The following is a 25,917-nucleotide window of genomic DNA, read 5'->3' as shown; positions in this document are numbered from 1 at the left end:
CTGGGTGACAGCTGTTCTTTTATTTTTTTATTTTTGAAATTGCAGCACTTAAAGTGATGGCAGCTTGCTGTTTAATTTATAATATTGGTCCTAAGGGCAGTGTTGTGTAACGTCAAAACAATCCTGAGACAAATCTAAATAATAAGCATTCATTATCTAAACCAATATTGTATTAATAAAACAAGACTAAATAATTTGAGGATGTGTATCACTTCTGAGCAGTGTAAAGGCAGACATCTGCCCAAAGTTTCCACTCATGTGTCTTGGACAGTACTTTAACTCCCAGATACTGTAATCTCTTTGTGACTTGGAAGAGCCTTGTGAAGTATCTCTAACTGGTTCAGAGTTCTGATGTTTCTGTGTTTGGAGAAGAAACTTTTTTTTCTTGGCTTAATTCTCATAGGAGAAGTCTCCCAAAGGAAACACGGTTAAGTGTGGAGTTTCAGGAACTTGTGAGGTGTTGAGCTCTTGAAAACTAGTGCTGGTGCTCATTTGAAAATTTAGGTTGTGGTTGTAAAGGAAACTTTATTTAGCTACTAGTACACAACCCTTTTCTGCTGAAGTAGGGAGAGATTGGGGACTGCTGTTTCACAGCTGCTTTAAGCTAAGGAAGATGTGTGCTGGCACCCAAAGGGGCAGTTAAGTTCTGTTTTCCCTCCTGGCTGTGCATCCCTGCCACCTCCTTTTTGCCAGGACTGGTGCTTGTGTGGCAGTGCTGTGAGCTAGAAAAAGGACCATTCCTGCAGAAAATCAACCTGACAAAACAGTTTTCACTTGGGTCCCTGTGCAGCCAGAAAAATGGGACCAAGACAGGAGGGATTCCTTTTTCATTGAAGCTTGGGTGTGGATGGACATAAAGCAATTTTGAAGGCAGAGCATAAATGTAGGTTGCGCTTGTGCAATTATTCTGGGAATCTTGGAAGTGAAAGACAATGGTAGATTTCTTGGATGGTTTTTGGTGTGTTCAAATGTAACCATGCCTATATGACCTCTTTCTTAGGATTATTATTTGTTAAGAGCAGCAAATGATTATTTACACTACTTGGTAACAAATTGGGTGACTTGGCATGTCCATTCAGGAAAATAGGAGCTTTATGGTGTCAGAAGCTGGAAACAAGCTGTTTCCATGCAACTGTTGTACCCCATTATGTACACATGGTGAAAAACTGCCCACAAAACCCTTTCCTCTCCGCTCCCTATAAATACAGAAGCCATCATAGCTGTGCTGACATGGCAGAGGGAGCAATTAATCTCATAGCAGATTACTTCTCTGCTGCCCCTGGCACCAGGCAGAGGGGGGATGTCAGGATAGGCTGGGAGGAGGTAGATGTGACAGCTGATTGACAGCTGATGGCTTTGCCTGGTTGGTGCCGAAGAGCTGGAGGAAGAGTGCTCTGCCAACACGGAGGAGTTGGGATCAGAAAAGGGATGTGACACTTCAAGCCACAAAAGCATTAGCCATCTGTGCCAGTGTGAGTGGGACAGGTATGCTGCCTCCTCGTCCCCTCCTAGGCAGGAAAGGATGTATATTAGTAGAAGTATTTGTGACTTAAGACGCAGCTCCTCGGTGTTAACCCGGCTCCCCAGGGAAGAGAAGAGCTTATTTCAGGTTGTGCAGATCATAAACCTGCTGCCTTGTGTGGTGCGTGTGCTCTGAATACTAATGCTGCCTCTCCCCTTTCTTTACTGCCATGGCCATTGGGCTGATGTATTGTATAGATTATACAATGATAATGGATGGGGAAGGGGAATTTCGTCTGTCGCTTTAACCAAAATATGAGCAGTAAATCCTGCCAGTTTGCAGAGAACAGCTGGATTTCTAATAACACCGGAATGCTGTTGTGATGGTTGTGGGTGGGGAGTGGGTTTGGCTGCCCCCTCCCTTTTATCACTGCCATTCAGACATTCAAATGCTTGCAAAAGGACTGGAGCTTTCCAGTGCCCTGAGACTAATGCAGCATTTATCCTGGGAGTCTGCCAGCTCTGTTGGATCTTGGAAAAGCCTGACCCCTCTTTGGTGCCTCTCCACCGTGCCCAGGGGAAGAAAGGGAGGCAGGGGCCTTGCATTTGATTTTCCAAGTAACAGCTGGGTGAGAGAATGGTGTTTTCTTCTTTACAAGACCAGTCTTTACTCACTGAGTAGGCTGAGCTGTGATACCATACTCTGCAAAGCAAGGGGTGAGGTGCATCCCAAAAGGGCTTACGCTAAGGCTGTATCTTTGAGACTCTCAAGAACTGAAAGAAGGATGTCACAGAAATAGGCAAAGCCTATCAGACTGGTCACATTTTGTATTATTAATAATAATTTTTGTATATTAATTTGAATTGAAATAGGTCAGCAAGGAAGCCTGAATGTTCAGATGATCAGTAGTGCATTGACACTGCAGTGCTGACCAGAAGCCCCAGTCCTGTTCTGCTAGGTGCTGTACAAGTATATCATAAATGATCCTCACTTTCCCAGAGTGCTTTCAGAGCTAAAAGAGTATGGCACAGCAGGAGGACAAGGCAATCAAGCAAGCTGTTATAGCAGGGGAAGACAGAGCACTAAATATAATAGGATGAATAGTGGTAGTTTTTTTTCCTTTTTATGGTTTTTTTTTCCCCTCTGGTTGGTGGCAGGGAACACAATAGCAAACTATACAATCGGGCTGAATAACCTTCGTATATCAACTGAGAGTAGGACTACTCTAAATTTGGTGAGCCCAGGGAAGGAGCTTTCAGTGACAAAATGCATTTGCTGAGGATGGTTGACCCAAAAGGTGGGTTTCTTCAGAGCAGATTACTTTTAGATGTTCTGTTCTCCTATTCTTTACTCCTTGCACAAAACTGCAGAGCTCTACTCAGCTCCCTGTTCAAGCACCATTTACATTCTAGCACCAGGATTTTTGTTATTCTGTTGCAGCTGAGCAGTATTATGGTTCTACCCATTGTTTTACATCTGGATTAAATTGTCATTTTGTGCATCTGGAGGTATGTTTGTTCAGTAGGTTTTGGAAATCCACAGATGTTCAAAGCCCAGTCAATCTTTTGGCAGTGCTTGCAAATGAGGAAGCTGCACAGTGAAAATATCTATTCCATGCAAGTAGTCAAAGCAAGTTTTGTACCCCAGCAATTGTCCTTGGATACATCTTCTCCCTGCTCTTCCAAAACTGAAAAAAAAATCAATTCACAAGCTGCCAGTCAACCCCATTTACTTTTACGGTGCCTTTGCTAACCTTCTGTACATTTTCAGCTGCGAAAATCTTCAATGTTTTTAATTCTTCCGTTAGGGTTTACTTTTCCTCCTGCTCTTGATGTGCAAGGAGGAACCGACGCTGGCATAGGTTTGCTCTTGATATCTCCATCTTGCTGATGCTTTGCTAACTGGTGTGAAAGAAAGACAGGTCACAAGGAGATACGCTGTTATCAGTATGGGTGAGAGGCAAGTGCAATCCTGGCAGACAGTTCTTTTTCCTTACATTGGTCACCTTTTCAATTACAGGTCTGATCTGCTAAAGTTTTGTCATTCTCATTCTAGTTTCTGTTAATGAAATGCATTTAACTGTCAGCTCTTGTTAACAGTAACAACACAACCGAGGATTCATAAATTCCCCTGGAAGTCAAATGACTGCTACCTTAGAAGAACTGAGTCAAGTTCTTTTTCGTTTTGAAGCTGGAGGAGGAGACAACCACAGCATTCTTGATCCAGCCAGCTAGAATATTTTGAACAATGAATCTATTTCAGACTTTTATTTCTGGAAAGAAAAAAACCTGTTTCTAAGAATCCTGGGTTTTTGTGTCCCTATCATCACTCAGCTGTGCTCTTTGTATCTTGTATCTGTCTCAAATTATTGCTTGTTATCTGGCATATTCAGAAATTCAACTTTTTAAGAGACAGTAAGTTAGACAGTTAGTGCCCTCCACAGATGTATAAACAGTTGTGTTTGGCACAGGTTCAACCTGTTATGAAGAACAACAAGAATGAGGAGAGTTTTAGAAAACTTGTCATATGACTAGAAAGTCCTGGAGCTTAGTTTGTTTAGATTAGCAGACAGCAGGCTATGAATGAATGACATGATCTGAGATCGTGTGTGGGGACCCATTGGTGTGTGATCTGAGTCTGAGTACATACATGAAGAACATACCAGCATGGAGTAACAGGAAGGTTACTTTTCAGTACTGTAGGGGAGGGCATAAAAGAGCTGAATGTCTTGACGCAGCTGTTAAAAAATGAAGATTCAAGTCCATGGGGGGATGGTAAAGACTGTGGTGTATTTTCCCTGATGGACTGTATTTGTTTGAAATCAAAGTATTTTCTGTTTGGGGTTTTGTTTGTTTTCTTTTGAGAGTTTTTTGGTTGCTTTTTGGGGGAGAAGGGTGGTTCAGTTTTTTGTGAATGGGAACAGCTTCAGAGGAGGTCTTTGTGTGTGAATGGTAGATCAGCAAAGATGATCACAGTAGCCCCTTTCTGGATTTTAAATGTATGATTTTCAAACTATCGTATAGCACTGATAGCTTTCTTTTGCAAGAAGTCTATATACCCAATGATTTCTTGGTCTCTCTTAGAGTTAAAGGCTTGTTTGACTGGAAAAATTTGACACAGTGCATACAAACTAAGTCATTCAATCTAATTGAAGTATTCTATGAGTTCTGGAGAGAATTTTTTCCTTTCAAATGACAAAGTCTATTAGATTCAGTGGAAGTTAAAGGCTTCTTCTTTCAACTCTGCAATGCAGAGGGGTTTGCTGTTTGGTATCATGTAAGCTTAATAGGGTAAGGAAGAAACATCACAAAATAAAACATCATACTTCCTCAGAAAATCCAGTTAACTTCTGCTGATGCCTCCCTAAACACTTGCCTTAAACAGAAGCTGTTGGGCTGAAGATGTGTAAACCCTGTAGTTGTTCCAGGTCTGCAGGAGCAGGAGAAAAGTCAGCTTTGACCATTTGATCATTGCTGGCATGAGCAGAAATTGGTTTTTACCTGCATGTTCCTCAGTGACAGTTAAGTTCATTATAGATATGGTTCTTTATTTAAGGTCAAACATGGGAAAAAAAAAAAACTTTTTTTATTGTAAAGATACAATCTCTAATCTCTAAAATAAAAGGCTGATGCATGGAGTTTGGAATAGCTATTTAAGTTGGAAGCAGGCCATGACTAAGTGCTGGCATGAACAAAGACAAGAATGTGGCCACATTCCCTATAAATGGATCTCTCGGATAGCCCACATCTCTTTTATCTAGTCTTGGAAACAATACTGTATTTTCCTATATCCTGGGACATAAATTGTATTAAACTCTGAGCTCTTACATGGTCTCAATGTGACTTTGACCACTGGTCAAGGTGAAAGGTGATATTGAGTTCTGTCAGGAACAGAGTATTTTGTCTTTGGTCAACTTAATTGAAGTGACCACCCAAATTTCTCCCTGTATATGTGCTCACACCAATATATAACTGAAGAAGTTATCCTGCAAATTAGAATTACTGCCAACAATGGTAAACTGATAAAATACAGTTAAAATGCTAAGTGATGATTTGCATGATTGGAATTGCTTTAACAGAACTGGTTGATAGTAAGAGCTTTGTTTTATACCAGCTCATGTCTCTTAATCGGTACTTCCAGAAAACTGCAACAGAGATGGAGTCTGAACATTAATTCTGTGCTTTTCACATGCTCCTGGCCTTTTTCACTCCATCCTGCTGGAGCCAGACAGTGCATATGTACCTGTCTGGACAGTCCTGTTCTACTCTTGAGGAAATCCTTAGGTCTGCTCTGGATTTGGGGGCTTGTGGTTTTCAGGTGGCTGAAGTTTTGGTTGCTGACCCTGAGATATGTCAAAGGCTTCTGGAGTCCAGAGGAAGAGTGTTTAGCAATTTTTAATATTACAGGTCCATCTATAGCACTTCCAAAATCAGACAGTGAAAGAGTCTTGAAATTTTTGGCTTTAGAATTTAAAGTGTAGCTCCCCAGTGATTCCATGGAAAGTCTCTACAGTTATTTGTGTTGCGAATTAAATAGAGGGGGAAGTGAATTTTTAGATGTATGAAGTTTTCTCTTCTGATTCCTCTCTTACTGCTTGTTTCCATTCAGATGAAGATGTATTGGTGGCCTGTTTGGCATTTCTCATCTCCCACAGCCACTGTCACGGGATTTTGTTCCTTTGCATGAATGAGTCTGAGAGGACAAGTGGGCCTAAACCAGCTGCAAGTGAAATTTCCCAAGGGGTTGCCTGCAGGCATAAATGCACCAATGTTGGGACCAGAGCAGCTGCCTCTGTCCTGTTAGCTGAGGATCTGGTTTGGGGCAGGATGGGGCATCTCAGGACACACAGCATAAGAGGAATGGAATTTGGAGGAGAGTGTTCAGCTGCAGGACACAATTATGACCTACTATACTCTCTTTTTCTTTTTTTTTTTTTTAATTTTCTCTTGAGACTGTTACAATTCTCCCAAGAACATCCTGAAATCCTGGGTTTCTGGATCTGTTTGTTAAAAAAAAAAAAAAGAAAAAGAAAAAAGGAAAGAAAAAGGCAGAAATATTTGGCATTTATAGTTTAAAATGTTTCCTTTTGTCTAAAATTCCTTTTAATAAATAGAACTTTTTTGCGGATTATCAATTAAAAGAGTCTGAAAAAGCAGCAAAGAGCTTTCTGGTAAAGTCCAGTTTTCTAGGACTAGCTCTGCAGTTCTCCTTTGGCACGTAAGTCCATATAGTTCTACATGAAGATGTATTTCTGGAAGCAGTTGATACCATAGCAAATAAGATCCCATTTGTCTCTGCAAGAAATTATTAGATCTGTGAGTAACAAGGACGTAACAGTTCCATGTTTTAAGGCTCCACTGGAAACTATTTCTAGTTGTCCTAAAAGATCAGTGTGCTTTGAGTTGTTTTTAGAACACCCTTTATCCTGAATTAAAATGAAAAGAAGAAAAAGTCCTTCAGAGAGGGTATAATTAAATGGGCATTTGCCTGTGTAACACACCTCTGTAACTACAGTATGTAGAAGTCTCAGTCTTCTAATCTCCTGAAAAAGTGGAGAACAGGCCTTTAGAATATAGACCTGAACATGAGGAAGAAACTGCTGTCATTTGCTTTTTTTTTTTCTCTTTAAAATACTGAATCCTCTGCCCAGAGATTAGGAGTGACGGTCTGGCTTTAGTGCTGTAATACCTAATTGAATCATGAGCCCAGGTGTAGTCCTGAGGGAGGACTTAGCACAAATTCTCATACTGATTTTGGCATTGTAATTACCTTTCAACCAATGACACTTCCTTTAATTTGAGTACCTGGACTGCAGCTACTCTGGGACATAGTTTTAAAGGTAACCTGTGCCTAATTCCCAGTGATTTCAGAACCATGTCATGGGACAGAACCTGCTAACAAGAAATTAAGAGTTAGCTACCTCATGACTGGCAGACAGGACCTGATGTCTACCACCCAGAGCACGTACCAAGTGTGAGCTCCAGTAGGAAATGACAGAAGATTGTCATTAGTGAGAATTAAGATTGTCATTAGTGAGAATTTCAGTGGCCATCCTTGACTTGAGAGGAGAATGAGTTCAGGAGAGCTTGGGGAATGACTGTGAGGAGCAGAACCATAATGACATTTGATACTCTGGCTTGTGCCTGGGCATAAGCAGAGACAGAATGTAAGAGCCAAGTATGCTCTGAGTATGGCTAAAGAAGAGAGGGGCCTTCTTTCTCTCTTTGTTCATCAGCCTGTGATGGGGGTGATTTGTGTGCTGGTTTCTTCTACCAGGCTGATGTGTCACTGCTACTGCTGTGCTTGCCACTGTTTGATGTGTAAATACTGAGTGGAGTGAATGTTAGATAGCTTTTATTACCCTGGGCTTATGTGACATCCTCCTGAGCTTTCAGGGAAGTTTGTACACTTGTTGGCTATGCTGAGATACTGAAAGAGCTCGGTTGGGCCACTGGGCTAATCCTGGGCTCTCACCTAGATAGCACACCTTGCTGCACTGACTCTGCTTTGGGAGGCTTAAAATGGGATCGTGGAAAAGAGAGGCAAAAATCTATCTGAGGTCTGGAAAACATATCTTGTAGTGCAAGATAAAGGAGATAATTCTTTAATATATAAAACTGATACCACCATCATACATGTGTTCAGTCGGAGGGGCCAGGCAGGCACTGACAACCTTAGCAGAGGAGGGTATGGCAAAAATATTTGGAGACTGAAAGTTTCAAACAGGAAAGTAAACCTTTCAAATGGGGAAACAAGCTGCCAAGGCATGTATCAGATTGTCATCTCACGAGACCTGCAGGTGACGACCAAACATTTTCCTCCATTATGGGGGTGACTCTAGAAGCTTGCTGTCATCAAATGGTGCATTGTTTAAAAAAGTCAACCTAGATAAATTAAGAGTCTCCCCTGACTTTTCAGAGTACGTGAATATTCTGAAGTTCATCACAATTTTCAGGGCTCCTTGAAGTCTAGTTTTCTGGTCCAGTTCTGCATAATTGTCTAAAAGTCTCCTACAGGATCGTGCTCTACTCCCCAAAGCATAACTGTGTTTTGCAGTACTTGGCACCCTGCTGACCAGGGCTTCCTCTGATGCAAAACCACATTGAGTAGAAATAGAAAACTTATGGACAGAATGATACAGAGCTGCAGATGCAATAACTTTACTTGCTCTTGTCAGAGTACTGTTATAACAAGAAATAAAAATGAAACAACCTTTACTTTACCCTTTTTCAGGGGCCAATAAAGTGACCATATTAAAAAAGAACTTTTTGTTTAATGTTCCATATTGCCTTCATTAACTTTCTTTACATTTCTTATTTTATAAACCTTTAAATTGAAGGGGGCAGGGGAGAAGCACAAGGAGGAACAAGAGCTAAGTGAAGTGTTCTCCCAAGTATTATGCGCTCCACTACAACATCAGGAATGTTGCTGGCACTCCAGGTTGTGGCTCCTTGGATTAGAGATTTCATTAAAATCTTTTGTTGAAGAGCTGTTCACATAAAGTTTTTCTCTGAAAGTCTCATTTCATCCAATTAACTTTTCTGTATCTTTGAAGTTCAGCCAAGATCAGTAAGACAGTGACTGCCTCTTCCTGGGAAGCAACATAAGTAGCACAGAAGTCATATAGGGTAACAAAGCTTTTTTTTACTGTAAAAGAAGGAGAGAGGATTTGAGAACCCTACAGGTTTGGACACCTTTTACCATTTTTAAGCTTCATTGATTTGAGTGCTGTGGGAAGGCGTTAGCCACTTGGGTTCTTTTTCAGTGGTCCTTTACTGTGCACATAAATTACAGCTATTAATGTGCTTTTTTTAAGATTTATTTACCATGCAGCAGTGCTTTGTGTGCTTGCATTTTTAAGAGAGGTGAAAGTATCCTTGTACACAAATTTCTTGGATATAGAGCAGTTTCCAGTGGAGAACAGAACTGATACAAGAGAAGATGGGTCAGTGAGCCAAAGCTGCTCTTGTCTTCCCCAAGGGGTAGACTCCCCAGAATTAACCTAATTATGGAGGGCACTGAGGCCATGGGGTTAACAACTGTTCAGGAAGAAACAGAGAGCTCCTTTAGGAGCTGAGGTTAGACTTTGGAAAGAGTTTCTCATGGGAGTATACAGGAGAATTGCTGTGCACATGTGCATGTATGTGTGTAGAATTCAGAACGAAGAATTTATATACAACAGCACCAAGGATGGAAATAGGTCAGTCATTTTAGTGCTCTCTACGTGTTCCTTCTCTGTGACAGTTCTGAGTAGCAGTTGGAAGGCAGCCTGGGATTTCATTTAGAAGCGAGAACCAGAAGAAAAAGAAAAAAAGAAAGGAGGGGGTCATTTTGCTTGTTTTGATGCCCATGTGTCCCATTTTCAATTATGCCTCTCATCCACTCTCCCTGGGATACAGTGAGATGCCTACAAATGAGCCATGAGAAAATTTCAAAGGTTTGGATGCTCCATTTGGAAAACTCAGTGAAAAAAACTGTGCACCTTGTTGGGTTGTAAAACTTGACTTGAAATTAGTTGAGGACAAAGTTTCCCTTGGGGTTTTAGTATTTTGAAAAGCCTGAAGGATTTTGTGTACCTGATTAGGGGGTTATTGTCTTCATGTTGTCAGGTCTTGCCCTATAGATTCTGGACTTTGCTTAGTATGTATAGCACTGCCTACACTTTAAATACTTTTTTGAGTAGTATCCAGGTTTGGAATACTTTTGTTTAGCTCTTTGTCATCTAAAACTTAGTCATCTATTCTAGACTGGTGGTTTAGAGCTGTCTGTGGTCAGTGGGGCATTCCCAGAAAGCGATTTGTATCATCTACAGTAAGTGGGCTAAGCTGCCATATGGACAGATTTCTGTAACCCTGTTAACTTGGGGCTGGGGTTTATCCTGCTTTCCTTAAGCTGTTTAACACTAGTCAGGAGATCTGCTGTCCAGCTGCCATAAATTCACTGATATCCACTGATATACAATTATCAACAATTGTACCAATTTACACTGACTGTGGATTTGGCCTTCTGGTTTTTCTTTTTATTTGTTTATTCTTCTAAGAAAGTATAATAGTACCAGGTGTAGCTATCACTAACTAGACTCTAATTCTGGCTCAGTAACCAAACGTGAATGGTCACTCTGATTGCTTATTAGTACTAAAGTGTTTAAGAACATGAGAACTGCTACAGAGGACCAAACCAACAGTCTATTTAGTATCTTGTTTGTGTTGAGCAAGTGTCCTATGCTGGCAGTGATATAATGTTTGCAGTAATGTGTTAAGTATGTTGTATGTTTGGTTGGTTTGTTTTTGTTTGTTTGTTTTTTCTCTATGGCTTCCTCCTTCCATTTATCTTTGTTTTAATTTTGAGATGCTTTCAAATACAGCTTTACCTGTTTGTTACATTTTTGCCTGGAAATCCTGTATGTGTTACAATGGAAACCACTATATTTGTAGCCTGAGTTTGGTTGACACCCTAGAAATAGATTTGGGAATCAAACTTTGGTTTGACATGCCCTGAATGTCACAAACAGTGGCACAGTAACCTCTGTGTACTCTGAATGTCTCTGTCTCCTGGGTAGGCACTCTCTGCTTTTTGTGACCAGGTGTGTGCTCAGCTTCTCCTCCTTTCCACCTTTACCCCATTTATTCTCATCCTGCTTTTCATCACTACCTTATATTTTAGTCTCCACAGTCTTTAGATTCTTATATTGATAACTGATCTACTGTTTTTGTATATCTCCCCCTTCCCCTGTCCCCTTGCTCTGTGACTCCAACTCTTTTGCTCTCTTTTGTCATAGTGTTTTTGCATCATTCATCTTCACTGCACCTCTGCCCACGAGTGTCAGATCTTATGGTGTGTGGACCTTCCATTTTGGCCAGGGCTGTCTGTTGCTCTGTGTAGTATTCCTTTTAATCCATTAAGTTTAAAAGTTTCTCTTCTGAATTTTTTTCATCTCCTCAATAAGAGTGAACAGCATGGCACAGTGGAGAAACAAGCAAACAGGGCTAAAGGGATTTTTGTGATGTCAGATTTTTGTCTCAAAATATTCCTTTCTTTTAACTGATAAAAGACAAATGTCCTCTGTTTGCAGTAGGACTTTGGGATTTTGCAATGTTTTGTTTTGTTTTTTCCAGTTTGGTCAAGCTGTGACCCAGGTTAATGATCCTCTTTTGCTGAGAACTGTGGCCACAGCAATGTCTGCAGAGCATGTTTAGTGCCAGTGCAGAGAGATAACGGTGTTGGCAAATGGAAGTCCTGACTTCAAGGGCTGGGGGGAGGTTAGAAGAGCTATGAACACAAATTTGGAGAGAGAGAGTTGTGGGGGTTTTGAGTATTGTCCCAATTATTGTGCTGGTTGCCTCAGGTAAGCCACTTCTCAGTTTTCAGTGATATGCTTGTGTATTGTTCATTACTGGAAAGCAGTTTCAAATATTTCTGAAGGAGAAAAAATTTGGTAATTGGCCTCTTTTCTGCTTTACATCTTCTCTGAACCTCTATATGATAGTCATCTTGTCAAAACTGTCAAGGGAAGTAAAAAGCAAACAGGCTTTTTAGCCAAAATAATTTATCTGTAAGTTAAGCTTGAATATCGCATTCTGTGGAGTGGGGAGGTATCTGTTGTGCTTCAGGCAAGCAGTGCTCTTAGAGCTGGCTCATTTCCCTCCCCATACATACCAGTTTAGCTCTTTGCTACACTGGAGAGAGTATCAACACTCATTTTTTCTTAGCTTGGCTACAGTTGCCTGTCCCAGTCTAGGGAAATTTTTTTTTTTCATATCTGAAGATAATTTTGCCAACCTGGCAACCTGTGTCCACTCCTTGAATTTTATTTGCTATTTATTTTTGCCTCCATAATTACCTGTGAGAAAACATGAGTAAATTTGGAACTGTGTTCGCTTCAGATAAATAAGGCTTATTGAGATATCTGAAATCCTTATACCAGTATCTTGGATCTTAAATATTCAAATTAAATTCTTGTGAGGATACATGGGTTTTGCACACATTACTTATGGCTGAAGGTCTGCCTGGACTTGCTGTGGGAATGACCTTGCTCAGAACAGTGATGTTTCCTTTCCTGGCTGTAACCCAGAGGCATCCAAGGATGCATGCAGTCAAAAGTAAACAAATATTTTTCTGCTTCTTCCAGAGAGGGAGGTGATTTATTTACATTTTGTAGAGTCCTGAATTCTATTTATGACTCTGTCAGACAAGTGCAGAACAATCTTGGGCAATTCACTCAATCTCCCCCTCTGTTCCTGGGTCTTGGTTGCAAAGTGAGACTAATACTGTGCACCTGCCTCACTGAACCACTGGAGGACAGTTCCTTAATGTTTGTGAAATGCTCCAAGAACCTCCGTGAAAAAAAAACCTGTAGATGTCTGATTTTTAGGGGACTTGATTTAGCTCTTGAAATACAAAGTCTTTGGTTTTGGAAACCAAAAAAAAACCTGTGTAGAATTGTAATGTCTGAATGCCAGATCTCCATCCTAATTACAAGTTGCATGGATTTGTTCACAGTTTGACCTGAGCTTCACTCTGTGAACATTGGATACCTAGAAATAAATGAAATATCCATGTCACAGTGTGAAACAGTCTATCTGCTCGATCAGGTATTGCATCCTTGGGATCTAAGGGGAACATAACACATCAGTACACCTGTTAACTACAGTGTGGATCTCTGCAAGGGTGGGCAAAACAGACATACCAAGCTGCTGGACATGATTACAATGGCCAGGATAGTGAGGAGTGCATGCATTTGTGCTTTCTACCTGGTTGGGATTTAGTACACAGTTAATTCCTCTCAATGTCATTTTGATTTTTTAGATGCATTTAAACTCCTTTTTTTTTTTTCCTTTTCCACCCCTCTCCTATAGACAAATGTTTCTTCAGGGTTTGGATTTTTTCTTTGGTGCTGTTTGCTAGAACATGTTCTTTTTGCCTCTGGCACTAACATATGGATTTTCTATTTGTGTGACAAACAAGATAGCAGTTTACTTTGGAATCTTTGTTCCACCTGTTGCTCAAGATCCCCAGCTTTACATCTCAGTCTTCAGCTGGAACTGTTTTCAGGCATCCACTGTGACACTTGATGATGTTACAAAAAATGTGAGAATTCAACCTGCGAGCTGCATAATTTCAAGTGGCTGTCCAGATAGCAGATCTTTCTGTTCCGAGGATTTTTCTATCACCTTGCATTGTGCTAAACAATAATGCTAATCCATTCAATCACCTTGAATATTTTACTAATCTGTACTTATCCTGTGAAACTATCTTTGGTATTTAGATAGGAAATGCAAGCTGAGACCAGGCAAATACAAAGTGATTGTGATGTTCTTCTTCTTTTGAAGGAAGCATTTGATGCCATCCCTCTTAAACGCACATGCTTTCTGATTTGATCACATGTTATCGATAATCATGGGCTATTTTTGTGCACGGCTTTTGTTTAGGAGCCATCACAAACCAATCTCATGAATCTTGCTTCCTGTCCTGTGGCATTGGCATGAGCATGTTTCTTTGCTCTGTGGCAATGACATTAGCATGTTATTTTTGTATTTAATCTGCTTTGTTGGATATTTGGCTCAGAATGTTGTGTGGTGTTTTAACCTGTGGGGTTTATGGGGTTTTATGGTGTTATTTACCTCAGTTCATGCATCTTTCATTTCATTATTAGCATATGTTTAGGAAATAGGTGGAATAAATGGAAGAAGGCAACTGTGTCCTTCATTTGAATAATACATAGGTTTGTATAAGAAGTGAATCAGAAACCATGTAGGGACATGGCCTAATTTTTGAAAGGATGTTTTGAAAAAAAATTGTGCTATCTTCCTCCACCTGGATTTTCTTCTTCCTTCTCATCATTTCTAATCCTCTTGCCAAAGCTGCTTTCTCAACTTTAAAATCTTTCTGGAATTAAGTGGCTTCTGGATCTTGACAATGCAACATTTTGATGCATGTGTTTGTCACATCCTGATTAGATTGGTATAACTCCTGCTCTCCCAGGCCCCTCTCAAAACTCAATTCATAAACCAGAGTTTCATACAAGATGCTTCCACTAGGGTGATGAAACAGAGAAATTCAATCATACCACGCATAGGTTATCCATTTTCCAGAGGCTGATGGGAGAGATTGGATTTTCAGAGCTCTTCTGGGCTGTTTTGTTTTGTTTTGTTTTGTTTTCTTTGCTTCTGTTCTTGTCTTCTGGGCTTCAATAAATTCTCTTTTAAAGTGGAGAAAGTAATTTTCATCTCTTCCTGGCCATGAAACTATTCTTTCCATGTGCTTCCATTGCAGGTGAACCACTTAATTTTGTAATCCTCAGATTTCTTTACCTCCACTTTCTTTTTGAAGCACATGCATGGACAGAGTGACCCATTTCACATTGTTTGTTTGTTTGGGTTTTTTTATTAATTCTGTCCTGTGAGCTTTAGATAGAGATACCACAACTTTCTTGGCAGGCATTTAGGTCAAGCCAATGGAGTGAAATCATTTGATTCTGAAGGCAGTGAATTGCTCTTTTCCCTACATGCCTCCAGTAATCCCATTTTGTGAGCCTTTCAAACATAGAGTCTTGCATTTTTCTGTTGAAAGGCAAGAACAAGAATTGACTTCTGAACTGCTCAAAGGTGGGAGCACTAACTAACAAAATCTAAGAACTAATTCAGTCTACAGTAGAAACCACACCACTCAGAGTCTAGTCCTAGTTTGAACAAACCAGGGAACAGGACTGTTGAATAGTTTTCTGTCTTGAAAGTATTGAAGTACTTCTCAGGGCAGAGTATAGCTGAAGGGACTGGTTCCTGAACCCCATCAGGATAATTACATTGTGGGACAGGTTGGGAAAACAAGGACTGGCACTTCATCACGCCAGAAGCAGTGGTTTTAGAGGCTCAGGGATGGCATCTGAACTAGCGTTACCTGGTTTTGTCAGCAACGCTTCCAAACAGACTTGGCACGGGAGGAACTGCAAGTGCTAAAACAGTGAACACGAACCTACACAAATAATCCTTGCTTTTACTGCTATGGGATACAGCAAGCTAATGGGCAGACCAGCTGGAAAGGTGAACTTTCTTCTTTTGTCCATTTAAAGCTCAAATGAATGTTTACAAGAATATGTAACAGAACCAAATCACTTCATATTTACTATAAGATCACTGCACTGTCTGTCACTTATTAGTGGAGAAATGGGACACCACCTCAAAAGAGTATTTTGAGTTTTAGTCCCATATCAGCATGAATGTGGGCAGAGGATGAATTTCTGAAAAATAAAAGAGGGAAAAATATAAAATTCAAATAGACTTTGCAGTCGCATAAAGAGACTTAGCTCAGTGTGAGTTCTTTAGAAGCTATTTCTGTGGCTTTCTCCAGAAAGTTATTAGACTGTTCTTATTTTTCTAAAATCTGTTCACCCATTTTGAATTTTAACTGAGATTTTAAAAGGTCATTTCTGTTAAGAAGAAAGCAACATTTGACCGAGCTGGCTTATTTTTGACAATCTGGGGGGGTAGCAGTGTACGAAGAGAGTTATTGTTAGAGACCCATTGAATGAATCAGGCAGGATTCATTTTTGCTTCAAACTTTCCTAAGGCTTTAAACAGTTTTTGAAATGTTCTCATTGCTCCAGGCTCCCTAGTTTTCAGTCTCCCTGTGTGTCTAGAGGACACTGTCATATCCCCCTCCCACCTCTATATTCTGAGGATGAATTGTTTCATGTTTGTTTATGCTAAGCCATGAAAGCTTGAAATTGAAATCTGTTCGCTCCTCCACTTCCCATTCATATATGTTCTTATTCATTGTACATTTTTGCTATAGGATTTCATCTCAAGGGTGCTGAACTGTGTGAGGCTGCAAATATGCAGAAAGTGAGTTCTTTGGCGAGTCTGTGAAGTCTGTTGTCCCACAGCTGGGTTCTCTGGTGTCCACCGAGATATGAACAGTGACTGAAACTTTCCCTGTATCTAAAACTTTCATAGAATTATTAAAGAGAAAGAGTTTCATGTGGACCTCTGGAGGTCTTCAGTCCATTCTCAAAGCAGGGCTAACTTCAAGTGTTGCATTGGTTACTTAGGGCTTTTTACAGGCAAGATTTGAAAATCTCCATGGATAAAAAGTCACAATGTGGGAGGTTTTTTCCCCCCATGTGGATTCTCTGTTGTGTAATTAAAATTGACTTCATTATATAATCTTTCCAACGGAGATTGAAAGCTGAGGATGCCCCATCCCTGGAAGTGTTCAAGGCCAGGCTGGATGGAGCCCTGAGCAACCTGGTCTAGAGGAAGATATCCCTGCATGGGTGTTGAAAGTAGATGGTCTTTAAGGTCTCTTTCCACCCAAACCACTCTATGATCAGCTTCTACCTGAACTCTTTCCTGATCTGCCTGGGTAATGGTTACCTGAAGGTTTAGTTTGGCACATTGTCTCATCCTCACATCTTTTCTTCAGCTGTTACATGGCTTCAGTAATTGTTGCATTCTTCCATACATCACAGAAAAAGATATAATAATGAATTTTTCTGGCAGTTTTTACCCCCATTTATGCCTCTTTTTGAGGGATAATAACAAAATAAGGAAAATGCTCTGAATCCCTGAAGGTTTAAATCTTTTGGATTTAACATTCCCATCAGGATTCTCAAACTAATCTGTCATTGTACCATTATTCATTGCAATGAGATGTTTCAGTGCTCTGGAATCAAAATGTGTAGTTTCAGCTTGGCTTGGTATCAAATCACATTCTGCTGGTGCATTGCAGTGATTGATAGAAGTTACATTTTAAGTGCTTTACATTCTCATTCTTCTGCATCGGACAAGGATCTGCATTGGACAACTGACCCATATCTCCTGTGATGGCACCAAATCCCCTCACACGTTGTTCTGAGTCAGTAAGAGGAGATGTCATGGAGTATGATGAGAAATGTATCTTTGCCTGGTAGCTTTTCTTCTAGGGAGTACAGAGTGTTTGACTGATGGGATTGGTGGAAAATATAAAGCCTAACTGATTTGAGGTAGAAATTGGAAAGGGACCGGAGACCACCACGCTGTCAAATAGTTCCTGGTTCTCTGTGTTGTTTGGGCTGAGGCAACACCATGCAGTGAAGCTCAGATGGTAAAACTCTGCCCCTTAAATTAACAAGTGATTGGGAAAGATCTGAGTCTCATTTAACTGCCTTTGAAAGCATCTTTTGTTGGGCTTTTTGTTGATTGCAATCAGAGACAGATCAGGGCTTTACAGCTTGCCTGCCATCTCCTGAGATGTTATGTGACAAACAAGACACTGGTATTATTTCTGCTATGAAATGTTTGTTGTTTTATCATAGCAGTGATTATAGGAAGAACATTTGCATCATTCTCAGTTTCTGCTGGACTTTCTAAAGATGAAATAACGTGGAGGTTTTGGTGTGGTTTTTTGTTTGGGTTGTGATTTTTCCGTTGTTTTGGTTTTTAACTGACTTGGCCACATTGTCCCTTTGCTGAGGCAGAGTAGTCACATGGCAGGTACTAAAACAATCTAATAGAATAAGGTTAATCTTCTCTCTCTAATTAGACAGCAATATGTAGCACACCCAATGGGCCAGATGACCTTGAAAATTAAAGTGAGAATACAGACATGTTTGAGAGGAAAATATCTTTAGTTACAGGGGTTTGGGGGTAAAAGGAACAAGAGGAAATGTTCACTGATACTAGCACAACCCAACACAATGCCCCTTCTCCACCCAAACCCTAAGAGAATGTCTCTCAAAAAATGGACTAGGATATCTTATTGCTTTTATAGGCATTTCAAGATTGTTTGTTCAGTGTGAATTGTTAGTACAATCTTGTTGGAAATGAACCTCAAACAAATTCTGGGTCTGTCAGACAGTCTTTCTGCAATTCCATAAATCACTTAATCTCCATCTGTAGAACCTACTTTATTATCCTTCATGTATTTCCTCTCAAAACAGCATGGAGTGTTGATACTGCTTTGTACAAGTGAAGAACCAAGGCATTGCAATTTTTCCCTAGGTTGCATAGGACATCTTGACAGTCTCATGATGTCACTCTAAGTGAACCGCTGGATCATTTGCCCCTTTCCTCTATTATGAGACTTGGGGTTTTGTTCAGGACTTCCCATGCACCTGTAAAATTTTGACTTAGTTGTGGTAAAGGGACTTTATATGGGAGTGCCTGGCTAATGGACATATCCCTGACTCCAAATTTTGATGGTATTTACCCATGCCATCTGATGAAGCAGGATAGGCTGCTTGCAGGCGTGCAGGGGTGTGCAGGGACAATAAAAGGGGCCTTCTCTCCCACCCACCCAAAGTGGATATTTATGTATGCAAAAAGTCATTTGCAAGCTGAACAATTTGCAGATGTGGCAAGACTATGCAGGAGTACAATCAATATTCTTATTCTAGCTGTGCATGGGAGCGAGAAATGGCTGAGTGTGTCAGAGGCTGTTAGCAAACATAGATATAAAAGGGAGCCAACACCCATGCCCTGGTGCTGGGTGGTTAAGCCTTGCTCCTCAGAATTCAGCCAGCAGTCTGCCAGTCCTGTGCTGCTTTTCTGTTTGCCATCTCAACAGAACAGCACACACCTTCTTGACAGATTTAGTATCAAGTCAAACCCTTGCTTCAGGATATCAAAGGCTTTTGTGTTGATGGAGATGGATGAGTTCTGGCATGACCTATTGAGGATGTGTGTGCAGCATCACTGCCTTTGCATAAGGAATGTTCTGGATGCAGATAGTCTGGTGGCCTGTAATGTAGCAGAGTAGTCATTTAATTCTATTCGAGAGAGTAAAGGCAATATCAGGTACAATGTAACCCCAACCACCATATATTAAAGCAGGTTCTCAGACACAGCAGTATTGGGATCCAAAGCCAAGAAAAATGGCCGAATTAAGGTATAACTGAAAACCATCCAAACCCCATTTACTATCCAGTAATGTCTTAGCATTTTGTAGTAACCTCCAACTGTCCTAATTCTACAAACTTGGATGTTTCTAACATTCTGTCCACTCACATTGCCCTTTTTGTGTCAGATTTGGAGAAGCCTTGAGTTCAGTCAGCTTCAGCTCAAATCAGAGTGCAATAAATGCTGGACTTGTGACGTACTATGTAAATCCACATTCTCTTAAAAAAAAAAATTCCTGTCCTTGGCCTCTCAGATACAGTGGCCCAAATAAGCGGATGTCTGTTATTTAAGCCACTTTTTGTCCCAATTGCTCTTTTATGAATTGGGGACAATGTGGTCCCCTCTTGTTCAGTGCTGTTGGGAAAATTAGTCCATCAGTATTTATAAAGCAGTTGTCTCCTGCAGTGCTGAGCGCTTCAGAAAAGCCATGAAGAACTGAATAGCTCTGTCCTTGGAGCAGGCTTCGAGTAGCAAGCAGTTAAGCAGGAGCCTAGGGTTGCATATTGAACAATAAGGAAAAGCCAAAATATTGAATAGTCCACTCATTAATGAACAGTGCTGATCCTGTGCACAGAATAAAGCAAGAGCCCTGAGGAAAAACACCCTGTGTTCCTGCAGTTAAAGGCTGTGTCACAGTAACAGCAAGCTCAGGGCTGAAGGAAGCTTATATGTATCTCTGCAGCTGTGGCATATCCAAACTTTTTAACAGCTCATCATTGTGACATTAAGGTTGGCTCCTTTTCAAGTTTTCTGTGTGTGAGTCTGGTAGTAAGAGCTGAACCATCTTTTGGGAGTGTTCGTATAATGCTGGGCTACAGGGAACATGATGTGTGTTTCCTCTTGCTTGAAGGTGAGTAGGTTAAGCAAGACTGCCAGCTTTGGATGCCAAGAAGTAAGGGAAATATGTGTTGTAATATGTAGGAATATCATCCTACAGCAGCTGAAGTATTCACTGATGATTGTGAGGTGTGTTGCGTGTGATTATTTGCATAGTCTGAGGAAGGGCAGAGGTGGGAACAGAAGTATAATTCGAGATGAGCCATTTTCTCAGAAATGCTTACATGTGTATTAGCTGTTTTCTGTGAACCACTGTGATGATGAACCACTTAATTTCACCCAACCTCCACCTCCAGGAATGTAGACCAAAAAAAAAGTACAAATAGCTTAAAGGAGGGGGAAACGTTTGTTAGGAGACAGAATTAGGGCATTGTGTGGAAGTGTCAAGCAGATCGGGCAGGAGGGCCTAGAGGAGTTTGGCTTGTTGACAGGGTGGGAATCCAGTAAATTAAGCACATGTTAAAATTCTCTTTCTCAGTGGTTTACAGCTTGTGATTCATGAGCAGGTGGCTTTTGGACTACACTGGAAAAGAATATTCATATAATACTGCATTATGGGTTATGTATGTGAGATTTCTCAAGGGTCTGTGGCTACAGTGGAAATTTTTGGGGATCCAAAAATTGGAAAAAACCGCTGTCTCCTGTGTTCATCTCATTAAGTCAGTGATATGTTTGGTTTTGAAAAGGCCAAACAATGAATCAGGCTTTAAAATGGAAGAACTGTAGGTGTTCTCAATAACTTGGTTAAAGCACCTGAGTGCACAAGATTGATGTGGCAGTGTGACTCAGTGTGCAGCTGGGAACAGGAGTCTGAAAACACTTTCCCAGGGCAGGACAGATGGGACATGCTCCTGAAGAGCATGTGTTCAGAGAGACCCACACAAGGGGAAAGGCATGAGTTTCCTATGGGAGAGCTTTGCTAAACTGTGGGTTGCCTCCCAGGGAAAATGTTGGAAACCCTGTCCCTTGAAACGCTGACAGTTGGGCTGGGCATCCTGCAGGAAAATATGTGGAGGGGGGAAGAGTCCTATGATAGCCTGAGGGGTGAGCTGCACTAGCGATGGGATCTCACTGTCTGACATCCCAGGCACACTCACAGGGCGGAGGGCTCCTGACTGCAGGATGAGTTTTTATTTCTGGCATGCTGCTTCGTGCCCAGGAATCCTTCTGGCATTGCTGAGGACCTGGGGTGTGGGGGGAGAGTTAATGCAAGAATTGAGATATATCCTGAAGATCAGAGCATGCCCCTGTCATGTGGGGATGTGTGTCTTCCTTGGTGCGTGTGTCTGTGGCGCCTATTACCAGCTCTGAGAAATGCATGTATTCATCAGAAAGAGAAAATATCCCTTTGTGTTTATTCTTATTTAACATTGTTTACACAGAAAATGGAGAAACACATCTTTAACCGTCATGTACGATTTAAAATTATGTCAGTACGCTGTGCAGTGCTCATTCTGCAAACATCTACTCCACCATGTGGTCTCTGGGAGCTAGTGCTGGTCTCCTATGCACGGCCACTCCGCTCTGCCTGGAGCACTCTGCAGTGGCTCTGCTAAATAGCCTTTGTGAGGGTTTCCAGAGCTCTAAATTAAAAATGCGGGAAGCCGGGGAGGAGGAGAATCTGCTGGGAGGGGGGTGGGGGTGTCTCTGTAGCTGGAGTGTTAGGATGTCTTGCTACCTAATTGCTTTAGAATATGTGGGCTTGAATGAGTTCCTCTTTAATGAATAATAGGCAAATGCATAAATCACAAACCCCAAGCACCCGAATGGTGAAATGCACACTAATGAAGACCTGACTTTGATGGCAGGTGTGGAGTTGATTTGTAAAATGTCGTGAATATATCAGTTTTAAAATGGTATTTATTAAAAGAAGCAAATCTTCCGTGTGTTGCCCTTGCCTTTAGTCCCTCACGCCGCACACCTGCTCTCCCTGCGTGCTCTTGCAGGCTGCAGTCTCATGGCAGTTCCCTGCTATAACTCTTGCTTCAAGAACTGCAACAATAGAGACCAATTACCCTCTGTCTCCACTCTTATTGCCATGAGCCCGGGAGGGGAAAAAAAAAAAAAAAAAAGAGTGCTCCCCCTCCCCACTACCTTTTCAGTTTCAAATCCTCACCCTGTTGGTAGTGCCATTTGTGGGTTGGAACTCCCTGCTTTGTGTTCGGCATTATCTGGAGATTCACCTGGTGCTGATCCAATGAACCAACGCAACCTCACAAAGCTGAAGGGAAGGGTGTAGAGTTCTCTTTGTAATAAATCACATGCCGTGAAAAAGGATTTCTTTACCTCCTTTCCTCCATTATTCTCCATATCTCACCTTGTGGAAATGGGTCTGTTAGTAAGAGACTTAGACTCACATGGTTTGGAAAAACGAGCAGGGGAGGGAGGACTGAAGTGAAAGGAAGGCAGAGTTCCTGGAGGTTTCTATAGCTTGGAGATTCCAGAAGGTAGAGGCACACCCTAAAAGAATGAGAAGCAGCCCTAAAAAAATAAACCCAGCGTTGGCCTTGGTACTAAATCTTTATCAGTTCTAGAAAGGGACAAGGATGTTGTCATTGAAGCAGCTGCACAGGAAATCCTTAAAAGCAGTGATGTCCCAGAGGCAAAGGGGTTCTGTCCAGATAACTGCCCAGCAAGCTGCATGCTGGTCTGAACATCTTTGGTTTCACTGAGTTGAGCTGGTAACCTCTTGAGATCTGGCTGCCTCCCAAGTAGGGAGGGATGAATACTGCAAAATGTTTCAGTTTCCATTGCAATTTTGAAACTCATTTGCTTTGACTGAATTTGCACTGTGTTTATGTAAATTTATAAACACTGTAATAAATTTATCTACTTACAGAAAGCAGAAATTTTAGAAAAAGGCTTGGAAACATTCATGAAACACAAATTCTAATTCAACAAGAATATTCACAGAACCTGATTTAAATGTACAGTCAGACACAGAGCAGAAATATCGTATGTGGTCTGTATATCTAGCAAACTCTAGCAAGCATAAGCCAAAATTCAAACAACTATTATCAGCTTAAATATTTTAAATTGCATACATGTCATTTTTTGTGGTAGCAATGACTATGTGAGAAACAACCCAGGTTTTCACAGTAGGAATGAAAACCACAATCAGGTGCTACTTTGCTTGTTATAAAAAGCTCCCCTACTTCTGACTGTGCTTTTTTCCTAACCTGTGAGAGTCTGTGCCAGCACTTTTCGGGCTCCGTGGCAATGTGACCTGCCACATTTGTAAGAGCATGAATGGGCATGGTCATTAAGCCTCATGGAATGGGATATTCTGCAGTGCCCTTGCTTTGCAAAACCCCCAACACTCACCAATTTTGAAGCTGCTTTTGTCTTCCCTTGCATCTCTTGGAGTCTCTGTCTTCTGATTTTCTGTTTTCCATGCTCCCTTTCCAAGACCATCCTTAAACAGCCCTTTGATATAATTTAGGTGGTTTTTTTCTCCCCTCGTAATTTTTTTACTGAACAAGATAAATCTAATCTGTATAGGGCAGATCTGGAGGCACTTTCAAAATTAGGGGAACACTTATAGGCAGGTGAGGTGTATTGAAGCCAGTGACAACACTTGCAGTCTGAGCAAGAGAGCTGATCTCATATTGAAAGATTATGTATTGTGTTGGAACACAGGTGTTTCCCACCATAGAGCTGCTGTTTCCAGACTATATCTGTATTTCTACTTTGCCTACCCAGTGCTTGAAGCAGCAGGCAAACAGTTAAGCAGCAGAACCAGCAGCACAGTGTACTAAAAATGAGCTGGTTTAAAACTGGGAGGAGGAATTAAACAGCAGTGCAAGATGCAATTTTTAAGTCATCCTGTTCAAGCTCTTGCATTGGAGGTATTAGCCACAAGGGAGATCACATCATCTGGGAGCAAAAGAATATAATGAATGCAGGATCTGTAAGAGGCATGTGGGAGACTCTTGCCGTATGTTTTGGTCATGTCCTGATATACGTGAGCTTTGGGAGACAATTCTACATGTAATAGAGTCAATAATCAAATCTGAAGTACCAGGGAACACAACTTGATGTTTCCTTAGAGAGGCCATGAGTTTGCAGCAGATGAATAAAGAGAGAATGTGGTAGATACAAATTTGTCTTTAGGCAAAAAGGAAAGAAGAAAAAGGCTTAAAAACTGGGAGGGAGGAGAAAACTTTGCACTGTTTCCAGACTGGGAAGAAATAGTAATGCCTACATCAGAAACTTAATTAATTGTTGTTACATTGATAAAGATGTGATACACAACATCAAAGACTAGCTAAATGATATTTGAAAATTAATTTGGATTCCTATTAAATAGAGCTCAGAGGAGCTTCCCAAATGAATAACTTGTTTGTTAAGCATTGCTTCCTTCTGTTTATAAAGTCTTCTCAAGTAAAAACAACTATTTTCAACTGTTCTTGTTGCTTTAAATGAACTATGAGATTCATCATTTACCTGACATTTATGACACATCCAAATCCTGCAAATTTCAATGCCTTAGTTAGGAACTTACAAAAATTAGGTAATGCTTACTTCTATTCCCTGTAGGGATGACTTAGGTAAGGTTATCTAAAAGGTCCCAAACCCCAAATTTAATATTGACAATCCATGTAGGAATTTAAAATTTGTTTTGGCACGCATAGCTTGGCCAATTCGATGTGCTTTGGAGATGAACATAATGGAATCAAAATATACTCATTTTCTATAGTGTTATTAGTGTTAAATATTATTAAAAAATATAAATGTGACCCACTAACCATATAAAAGGATATAATTTCAGATTCTGAGCTCTTAAGGAAATTTTTGTACAGTAAGAATGTTGTTTTCTCGGGAACTGTGCCAAAATATGGTAAGAGCCATGACAGATTCCACTTTCATTAAATGAAAAACTTATTCCTCTCATTCTGCTCTTCTACCAGTTTTATCCCAGTGTAATTCTACCTACATCTCTGGAAGTACTTCTGATTTTTATTAATGTCTATGAGTTCAAAAGAAGATAAGATTTAGTAGAACTGAGTGGAGAGAGTTTACATGAAGACAAACAGAAGAGAGAGAGAAATCCAATCCAATATGGTTTGCTTTAGAGTGGGATGGAGACAACTTACAGAGTTGTCTGTGGAATTGTAGCTTTTGGAGTGTCCAGAAAAGAAATCCATCTGTTTTCTATACAAGCACAGAAGTGGAAGACAAGGAGGTGACTTCTCCCTGACAGCAAGCCATCCAGTTCAGCAGTGATGGAGCTGCAGAGCTCCCAGACAGCCTCATGGTTGGGTTGTCTAAGCCCAGCCCAGGGAGCACAGAATGTCTTTCTTATACAAAAGAATGTCCCATTAACTTCGTATCTTTTGGTTCATGGGAAAATATTTATTCATCAGTTTTGGAAATGAATTTCAACCTCTGGTTTCATCCTCTCGCTTTTCTTAGCATTTCACCTCTCTGCTCTTAGTTTTTATATTATTTTCTTTTTGCCAGTTAAACCTATGGCTTTTGGCCATCAGATCCTTAGAAATTTTTGTCAAAGGATAGCACTACAGGAGTAAATTTCTATTGTTTGCATAGGTGTGTTTAAAAGATTAGAGCTGAAAAGACCTGCTTGTAATAGACCGGGGATCGATGAAAGCTCTTCTTTCCTCAAGAAGCTTTAAGGCTTAGAGCGAGGTTGATTTTTTTGTTTATTTGTTTTTACTATAGAGGAAGCTGCATCTCTACCTGGGCTTTTATTATTTGTGTGGTCTTTCACAGAATGCCTGAGTA

General features: G+C 40.7%; 1 protein-coding gene across 1 annotated transcript in view; it reads left to right on the top strand.

Annotated features, from left to right (window-relative positions):
- Positions 1 to 2,075: 2,075 nt before the first annotated feature.
- The window catches only part of LOC114001750 (AGBL carboxypeptidase 4), a 179,774-nt gene continuing 155,932 nt past the window's right edge, over positions 2,076 to 25,917 (top strand). Inside the window, exon 1 of the mRNA XM_039384691.1 lies at positions 2,076 to 2,090. The gene's annotated coding sequence lies outside the window, so the exon portion shown is untranslated. The remainder of the gene's footprint in view (positions 2,091 to 25,917) is intronic.

This window comes from Pipra filicauda, unplaced genomic scaffold (assembly GCF_003945595.2).
Source record: "Pipra filicauda isolate LSUMZ 115617 unplaced genomic scaffold, ASM394559v2 scaffold36_size6622888_pilon, whole genome shotgun sequence".
NCBI classification, from domain to species: Eukaryota; Metazoa; Chordata; class Aves; order Passeriformes; family Pipridae; genus Pipra; species Pipra filicauda.
This window is presented reverse-complemented; position numbering and strand designations above follow the sequence as displayed.